This window comes from Rhyacophila brunnea, unplaced genomic scaffold (genome assembly GCF_057557595.1).
Source record: "Rhyacophila brunnea isolate RB1 unplaced genomic scaffold, BYU_Rbru_1.0 scaffold_50, whole genome shotgun sequence".
Lineage (NCBI taxonomy): Eukaryota > Metazoa > Arthropoda > Insecta > Trichoptera > Rhyacophilidae > Rhyacophila > Rhyacophila brunnea.
The window spans coordinates 861,465-871,796 of NW_028233171.1; positions in this window are offsets into that span (position 1 = coordinate 861,465).

Consider the following 10,332-nt stretch of genomic DNA (forward strand, 5'->3'; position numbering starts at 1 on the left):
TAAGTGTTCATCGTTTTTATAATTAAATTTTTTTGAGTTTTATATTAAATTTATTATAACCCTCGTTATTTTCTGTATAACTCATTCAATTCTTAGTTAATACATTTCTTTACAAAGTGAATCATATAAGGACATATATTTGTGATCAAATGATGTATACCATCCAAGCCACCATAGTTTTAAATTTATAAACTTCGTTATACATGCGTAAATTAAATATAAATAAACAACTATTTTACTAAAAAACAGCCCGATTTAGAATCAAGATGGTATTTTTAAAGTATAAATATACCATTTTGCCATTATGAACACAGCCAGATGTATTCATATTAAACAATTACTTTTCCTAATAAATGCATTTATTCATGTTTGTATACAAATTCTTTTTTTTAAGAAGATTATTTCATTATTATTCTGTGATTCATATTTTCAAAACCTATATTTAAGTTTCAGAATGCACATATTTGCGCTGTCTTGGTTTCATCTTCGCGTTTCTTTCTATAGATGTAGATATTTCAGTAGAAACGAATATCTCAATATTCTTATAATTAACCATATTTAACTCTATTAAAGGCTTTATTATTAAATTATGCGCAAACATTTTTCATAGTAGTATCAGAAACTGAATGCCTTTACTGCTGTTTATATCATAAATTTTAATTATGGGTTGATTTGGATATTATGTCATCAATATTTTTCTTTAAACATAGTCTGATTAGTTTTCCAAGCGCAAATTATATCTATAACTTTACCCATTTCACTTCCCCTATTTATAAGCCTATCAGTTCAGTGGTTTTCCCAATTCTATTTGTGGATTATATCCTTATTTTGGTTTGATACTATAAATTCTCAAAGATATATTTTGTGAAATTGTGCTTCAACACTATCTACTTTTTCTAATTTAATGAATGAGCTATGTCTATCACCTGTATTTTAGCAACATTTCTGATACCAGTAAATCATATTTTATTGATTTCAACTACGTTTACATTATACATGCTAGCTACTATAATTTCGATATAGGTAATGCAATTCTTCCATATGACATATATGAATGTTTTGAGTCATTGCTTGATAGTCTGATGTCCGTCTTTATTCACATACCCGTTCCAATCTATGCATAATATTTTACACAATTGCAATTTTTGTGTACCTGTGTATTTATTCGTCTTCTTAAAATAAGATACCCGGTTGTTATGAAACTAAAATATCATAGTATCTCTTTACCCATAATTGTATATGATTTAACATGTGATTTTTGAATCTAATTGTTAAGGGGTCAACTCTTTAAATGAATTTAAAGATGTGGGAATTCTATTTCTCCAAAAAAATATGTTTTGGTACTTCATTAGCAAATTATCTTTTTTTCCTTATGTTTATGACGAAAAACTATTCAAATGGCAACCAATATGTAGTGTTGAATTTTTGATTTTATTTTTTACAGGAAATCATATTTTACCACAATAATACCCTATTATGTCGATATTTTTAAGTTATATTCTCTTTTATATAAATGTTTATCAAAGCTAGAATATCGCGTTGTGCATTTATATCATTTTTAATTGTCGCTTTCGTTTCGATTGCTCAGCTTCCATTTTCAAATTTTTTTTATACGGAAGAATATACTTTCGAATTTTAACTTTATGTTTTATGTTCTACACTCTAATTTGATTCATTTAAGAATATTTTTTTTGCAGATGAATATTGATATATTCTATTTTTTGCAATATATTCCTTATGTAAGCATTTTTAAAGAACTATCAACGGTTAAAATTCGACCCGTTAGCGGGTCAACGCTACTTGGAAGAATTCTAACACACAAATAATGGCTTTAATTACTTACACTTGCGTTTATAAATCGATTAAAGTTATTTTAGCGTGACAATCAATGGTATGTTTAAATACGAAAGCTTTCTTGCACTGTGGGTATACCGTACGATGTTTTCTGTATTCTTGCGTATAGCCTTATCTATTACCAGTTTGGTAGTTAATGCCCTTGTTCGAAAAGGATTCAAAACTTAAATAATTAAAATCATAGATTCTTGGTAAATATTTACATCGCTTAATAATAGTTGCTGTTTCATTTATATTTTTGTAAATTATCCGGCTTCCGATTTGTAAGCCTACATGTTTATGAGTAAAATAGTGTAAATTTATTGATCTATCTATTATTTCCCAGGTCTTAGTCCAAGTTTTGATTGATGCTATTACTCTGTGTATAATTTATATACTTATTTTTTTCATTTCTTCTGAATTTATGTCCAAGCCTAGTCTTTTATCTAGCGAAACATACGTTCTTATAATTTTTCGCAACAAAAGTAACCTATTATTTTTAGTTTATGTTGATTTTTGCAGATTATCTATTTTTTCCACCAATTCTATGTTATAGAATAGCTTTGAAGCTTCTTATGTCATTAGTAACGATTTTAGATTTCATTTTGCTAATATGTATAGGTCTTCGATTAGCACCAAGGGATATGTTTCAATGTATTTTCTTTTACTGGGACTATAGGAGGGATGACTTGCTATTAAGTATTTGCCTTAGATTTCTATAAATTACACAAAAATAAAAGATATGAACAGTTTCTCTGTATATTTTTCTTTTTTCGCTTTATTTCCTTGATTGCATATCTTAAAGATGTATTCCGATTTCCTGTGTGTTTAAAGATAGAGTTGATCTTCCATTCTTCTATGCCAATTTCTTTTTAACAGCTTAAAAATATTGTTAATCCTTGATTCGAGTACTTTTCTTTTGATCGAACTATTTAGCATAAATTTATTTTCGCATCCACAATTGACTGGGAATTTTATCATCACCTTTTCGTCGGTGCTTTATGCTTATCTGATCGTATAAGTTAGTTTTCGAATAGAATCTCACTAGCACAAACTTCATTTAATTATATTGACAGCTATAGATATATACAATAATGGACCATATATGTATGATATTTGCCTTTATAATGATCTATTCACTTGTTATTTTTTGGAATAGGCTTGTAAAATTTGAGTAGCACTAGCTCTAGCATTATTTATTATATAGAAATATTTATTCGGACATTCCTTATACTACTGGATGCAATTCTGTTAATATTTTACCATATAATATGCTTCATACATAATAAACAGCTTTCTATTTTATTAGTTATCTAAGCACTCAGGCTTTTACTTACAGTATTATATAGATATGTATTTTATTATAAGCTTATATGTGATAATGTTGAATCTGCGTAAATTGTCGTATTTTGACCTCTTTCTAGGCTAAAATTATATAATAAGGGGTTTTGTTTTTTGAATTAATCTTATCTTATCCTTCAAAGATATATATAATCGTCTTCTGTGGAAATCTAACGTGGTATGTATATTTAAAGACTTTCTTCAGCACACATAGTTAAATAATTCTTGGAATATTTTTATATTTCATTTTTTCACTTCATTTCCTCGAATTAATCATTTTTCTCACAGATAATTTTTTTGTGTAGCCTAATGACATCCTAAGAGATCAATATAACCACATATATTTTTTTATGTTATTTATTTAGATGACTAGTGTTCCTATTCAATTATTTATGATTTTATTCATTCTAATGGATAAATACTGTGTATTTATAGTTGTGTCTTCTTTGTTAGATATCGTACCTCTTTGAAGGCTTATAGTATTATTTCTATATTGTATATATATATTTTTTTGTAGCGGAGGTCAGCAATATAAATACAGCGGCCTAATTTAAATCATATATCATTTATTTTTCTATCTTAATATAGGGTATCTTTTTTTTTGAGCAGTTCGGATTTGTATTTTCCCAAAGCCCCTTAGTGTTCTTAGGAATTATTTTTACAATTTAACTCTATTAATGCATTCAGTCAGAATTTTAAACTTATCTTCCTTTATACGTTGCTCAATTTGCTCACAATATCCTTAAATCCTCGGAATTGTCTAAATTAAATAAGACTATATATTACACAATAAAATAAATTAAAAATATTAAAAAAACATAGAAAACGATGGGAAAATGTGAAGTTTTTATCATAAAAACAGCCAAAAAAATACGGATGAATTAAACATTATTTTTATATTGATGTGGTCGATAAAAACTTAGTTAAAATATACAAAATAGATCACTCAATAATAAGAAATAAATATAAATATAGTTGTAAATTACTATAAAGCACAATTTACATAACATAGAGTCTTAATTAAGAAATTAAACGTATATTAAAACAGCATTAGTAGAGTAAAAATTCAACAATATGCTCATACATCATGCTTTTATTGTTCTTTAGATTTAAAAAATGTAAAAATTCGAAATAAAGTATCAAAAGAATCTTTTTATAGGAATGTAATATTATTAAAAAAAATATAAATTACTGTTAAAGTTAAAAAAATAAAAAAAGTGTTTAAATTAATATTTAATAACTAAATAAAAAATCCAATGAATTTTACAATAAACATAAAAGAAAAACGGCAAAAGATTCTAAAACTTATGCGTTCTCTATAAATAGACACAGTAATTCCAAGTTTTTTAATATTAGCTTAGAGAATCGCGCGTAAAAAGCCTTTGAAAAATTCAACCATAAAGGTTTTTACTTGTGTTGTTATTATATTTTTTTGTAATAGATTAAATTTTTAAAAAAAATAATAGCAGATTTTTGGTTTTCTTCGCAAATAAATCATATAAATTCCATGTATTTTAATATACACCTAGAAATGTATTTCTCTTATTAAAATTGGGAAATTATTGCACTATATATTTTTTTAGCACAACTTTATGCTGATTTAATCACTTTTATCGCGAAGTAGAAGATATAAAAATAATTTTATTGATACTTTTATTACTTTTCCAAGTGGGTTATTATCTATAGGGTGATTAAAATTTACAATTAGGTTATTCAAAGGATTAATATTTTTAATTCAATAGATGCCCTAAAAAAATTTATATTCTTTCTTAAAAATATGAATTCTTTGTCTAAACTAATTATAAATTTTAATCACCCTATAGATAATAATCCTTATTGAAAAAATTATTTACACATAGTAAAGGCCCAATTTAAGCTATATCCTATGTAGTCCTATTTTTAAAATCCATGCTGCATGTTTTAGTATTTATTTTATCGTTTAATCTTTCAAGGATTAGAATGTGTAAGCAGATTCAAAACAAAAATTTATTTTAATTCTACATTATTTTTGTTTTATTTTCCCTATAATACAAACAACTCAGTTTACCAATATTTTTTTGTTTGAATCATCTTTTTTTCTTATAAAATTATTTTATTGTTTTTTTTATATTTCTTAATTAACGGATTTTATAAACCTTTCTGCCCAGTCAATAGAAATTAAATAAAGAAGAATTTTCACGTTTTATCATAATGGTAAATATCCAAAGCATTTAACGGGAAATTAGTTTTATAATGTACTAAAACGTAAATTTTACCATTATTAAAAAACCAGGTACGCCCATAGTTTATTTACTTAAAAGCGTTTAAAAGGTATTAAAAAAAATTGAATATAATGTATGGAATTTAGAAAAGCCACACAAAAATTAAATTTTATTTTTAGGCACAACTCGTCTTCTTTTATATTTTAGAGGATATTTTTGGTCTTTCCTGGTATTGAAGGTTATTTAATAATTATTTTTCAGATTGAGAAAATAATTTCATTTTTGACAGTCTATTTATTTTTATGGAAGTTTTACACCCACCCAAGATAATACTTAAATGATATGTAACGATTGGGAAGATGTAGAAGACATAGATGAAGAATATGAATTATCAAAATCCCAGATAAAAACCATAAAAAGATCTCGAATCAACACAATCCATGTATTTTTAAAAATATTAAAAAAAATCGGTGCATTTGAATTAAAGCCAGAGCATATATCGATGCAAAATATTTATTCCGAGCCGCTAGTAAGAAATAAGATCATGCTAATTAAAAAGCATCTTCAGAAATTCAAAGATTTAAGAGAAGATGCTGATAAATTAAAGATAATTTTTTTCAAAATTCTTATTTCTATAAATGTTCCATGTCGGATTATTATAGTTTTGAATGAATTTAAATCAACCATTAAATTTATTGAAGCTATTGATAGTGGGTTGATTTTAAAAGAACCGAACGTCCATTCTAAAATGGAGGATCATTGCCTATCAAAAGGGTTTGTATTTTCTGTTGATTATCGCCTTGATATCGTCGACCATTCAATTTCATATACTACTAATTTAAAGAACTATACGTTTTTTAATCGTGTAATAACAAAAGAAAAGCTTTCAATTGGGCATCATCTTAAAAAATCAATTTTGAATCAAATTTTGAAAATTAAAAGCGATTTATGTTTAGAAGACGAGGTAAATGTTTTTAAAGGGTATATGGATGCCACAAGCACCGAAAATGCATTCACAGTTTATGATGATAAGAAATTAAAACAATTGCCCAATAGTCAAACAAAGTTTAAATATCATCCACTCTATATATTAGAATCGCTTATTAAAAAAAATCAAATAATACATCCAAAAAGACCGGTTGTTGGATATTTTAAAGGCGAGCCTGTGTACCATAAAAAAAATATCAAAACACTATATAACAAAAGACAATTGTATCGAATAGGAAAAAAGACGAAAACCGATGAAAAGACTCCTTACAGAATAATCAAACCCGCCAAGAAAATCAAAAGTACAAAAGAAGGAAATGTTTTTGAAGATGGTGCGCAGTTAGAAAAAGAAGTCTCACATTTTTACGCTCCATGGCAATGTGAAAATATATACAACGAAAGCTTAGATAACCTTATAAAATCACAGCCCAAACATTATAAATATATTTATTACTTTCATGAAAACCATATACCTAAAGATTCTTGTTATATACATAGCCCATTTGCTTCCGAAGTATGTAATAAAATGGGAATTCTATATAAAGAAGTCGTTACATCTTTTTATCGAACCACCCCAGTTGTATCTGGTGTATTTATTGAATCTAAAAACCAAAAAATTACAGAAATTTTTCTTGTTGATTATACCTTATCACAGGAGTTGCAAGAAAGATTAAAAAATCTTGATGATTCCTTCAAAAATTGGAAATTGGTCTCTAAAATGCTTAAAAAATATGAGAAAGTAGCAAATAGAATCGATTTAGATATGGAATAAAGATATAGAATTTTGGTGTGTTTTAACATCTAAAATTACTCACCATGTATTTTCGGATTTAGAGCTTCTAAAAATTTATGATGTGAAATTTGCTTTATTTACTTATCGAATACCCGAATAAATTGTAAATTCACAGATTATTATTTTTTTAGATCAAATATTTTTATCTTATTCAGCACAAAAATTATCTATCTTATTACAAATTTTTTCTTGCAATTATAAAGCTTTATTTGCATCAAAATTAAAAAAATTGATGTGTTTTTTAAGTAGTTAACATTTTAAAATATAAAAGTTTGCTTTTATCATGGTATTTGTAAATGTGACAATCTATTTTTATTTAAGGGCTATATTTATAGTCGTAATTTTAGTTTTTGTTCTCAGGCACAGCTTGCTTGATTCTCTGTACACACAGTGTATTTATACTTTCAGCTATATTCTCCTCTCCAAAGTCTTCTTCGATACCCCCCTTCTTTCGAGACCTATTAATTCAAGGGTTTTTCACAATCCCAATGTTTGAATATATGCCTCAACCTGGTTGGTGACATCTAGTTCCTTCAGGTACCTTCCTTTCTATGAATCGTGTCCCCACGCCGTCCCATGTTATAACATATGGAATAATTTTTGTCTTGCATTTGTAATTTAATCTATTTTTATAATTAATAAATAATTATATAACCATCATAATTGATACTACTTACGAAAAATAAGACAGAGCATTTATACTGTGGATATAATTGTATTTCAAAAACATTAAAAAGCGATTTTAATATTGAGGCAGGTAAGATCTAGTTCCATTATATTTTTGATTTATTGATGAGAATATAAAATCGGTAAACTTGTGATTATCATATTTTTTTTAAAATTATAGCTCATTATTTTGAAAATGAAAGCCGATTTAAAATGTTTTTTGATTTTGGAATTACTTACGGCCTACTTAGTTTTTATTTGATATGAGTTTATAGGGTATTTGATAGCTTGGCTACTTTACTCGCATAAATTCTTCTTTAGCTTCTAATTTATTTTTAAGACCTGATATAGCACACCTATCAAGTTTTTATCATGTATATTTAATTATCTAAATAATATGACAAGTTGAGCACAAACACGGTCTACAGAGCATCAAGAAACTTAGGTAAATTTATATTTTAAGGGGATGACTCTGTAATATAATCATTTAAATTCGTCTACTGAATATCTATTTAGAGAAAATCTTATATTTATTTCGCACTATGTGCTGAAAAATATGTTTAAAAATCTTCTAACAGTTCAAATTTTTTAAAAATGTTCTTTTGGCATCACTTTACTTTATTTTAATATTGTAAATCTCGACTTTGATTCATATTTTCTTCTAAAAGGCTAATAAAACCTGTTTCTTACCTTTGACATGAATATTAATATTTTACAAATGTATAATTATGGTAATTTATCATCATCATTCATACCATATGCTAAGAAAAAGTATAGTATCTTATAAATTTATAAAAAAACAACATAGTTTATTTTTTGTGACATAAAACGCACCAAAAAACCCACAATTTCTATGTGTTAAAAATGAAAGCATAAACTTCTGTCACATGCAACAAAGTATTTTTTTTTTAAATGAACTTGGTAAATCTAGATCTACTATAATCTCTATGTTGTTGCTCCATAAAAAATAGCCAAAACCAAAATTCAATGCCTTATAAAAGCATCGAATATCCGCTTATTTTTCACGCTAACAAAGTATCAATGTTCATAAGCTTCCAAATATAGACAAGGTATTTCCTTATATTTTTAAATATCATGAGAAAATCCATTATACTTACCTTTATTTTGTTTGGTAATGTTATTATGTTTTCTTATCATATAATAAGTGCAAGTGAAATAGAACATGACAAAATTTATATTTTATATGGGTAAACATTTTATTTTTTAACACTAAAAAACATTACCAAATATAATATATTCATATAATAGATATCATTTTTTCGACATATAAAGATAATAAATAGAAATAATGCCTCAAGGTAGAATTTTCCTTTAAAAATAGCATGTTTTGGGGGAGTTAATTGCGCATAAACTATTATTACTCATTAGAGCTTGTCGTAAAACAACAATAAAAATAATATGATTAAATAGCTGGCATCAAAGCAGAAATTATAAATAAATAGAATTCACCGTATAAGCTGAAAATTATTCATTATCTAGCTATGTGATAAATTATGAGTATAGGCCATGAAAATTTATCCAGGTATAAGCTAGCATATTGCATGAACATAAGTATATAATCCATCTAAAAAAATATTTGATTCTTAGGGAGCTATAGAATTTATCTTAAATTCCTCTAAATGACACATGATAAAATCTTCCATTAATAATTTATTAATTATTATAAACCCAGAAAATAAATTCGTTTTACCTTAACGGAAACAATTTACACTGATTTTTGGATTTTTTAATTAAAAAAACCGTAAATAGAAAAAATGCGATCGATTATATGCTATACACTTTAAAAAATATTTGAGTCGAGAAAAACCTATCTATGAAATGCACTGCTAAAATAAGTCCTTTATCAATAATAGATAATTTAGGTAGGAATAAAAACTTTCATGTAAACAATGCAAACCTCTATAATGGTTAATATTAAGAAGGACTCAAAATTTATTTAAAAGAATATATTTTTTGCTAAATAGTACTGTCTGTAAACTGTTTCAAGCCAAAAAATATTTATGTGGACTTAAATGAAATCTAACGATACTACTACACTCTAGTTTTACTTCCTCAAATTTATTATGAAATTTATAGTTTTAAGGATTTTACAAATTAGAAAAAATTAAATTGAATTTTAGGAGCAAATGTTGTAGATTTTTCTAGAATCCATGAGACTTATTGATTTCCTGGCAGTATCTACAAATTATATCTAAGAATCATAACAGTTAACAAATATAAAATTACACTACTTTAAATACTTTTTTATTTCAATCAAATAGGGTCAGTATTTATGGATTTATTCTTTTTATCGAGTATTTGGGGCTAAACTACGATAATAGATACTCAATGATAAATAAACGATAGGTCTATATTTTTTGAATAAATTTACATCTTAAGCCAATAATTTTACTTTTTTGGCGATTTTTCTTTCTTTCGTTAAATATTTGCATCACTGCTATTTTAAATTATATATTTTGATATTTAATTATTCAAAATAAATATAAACTA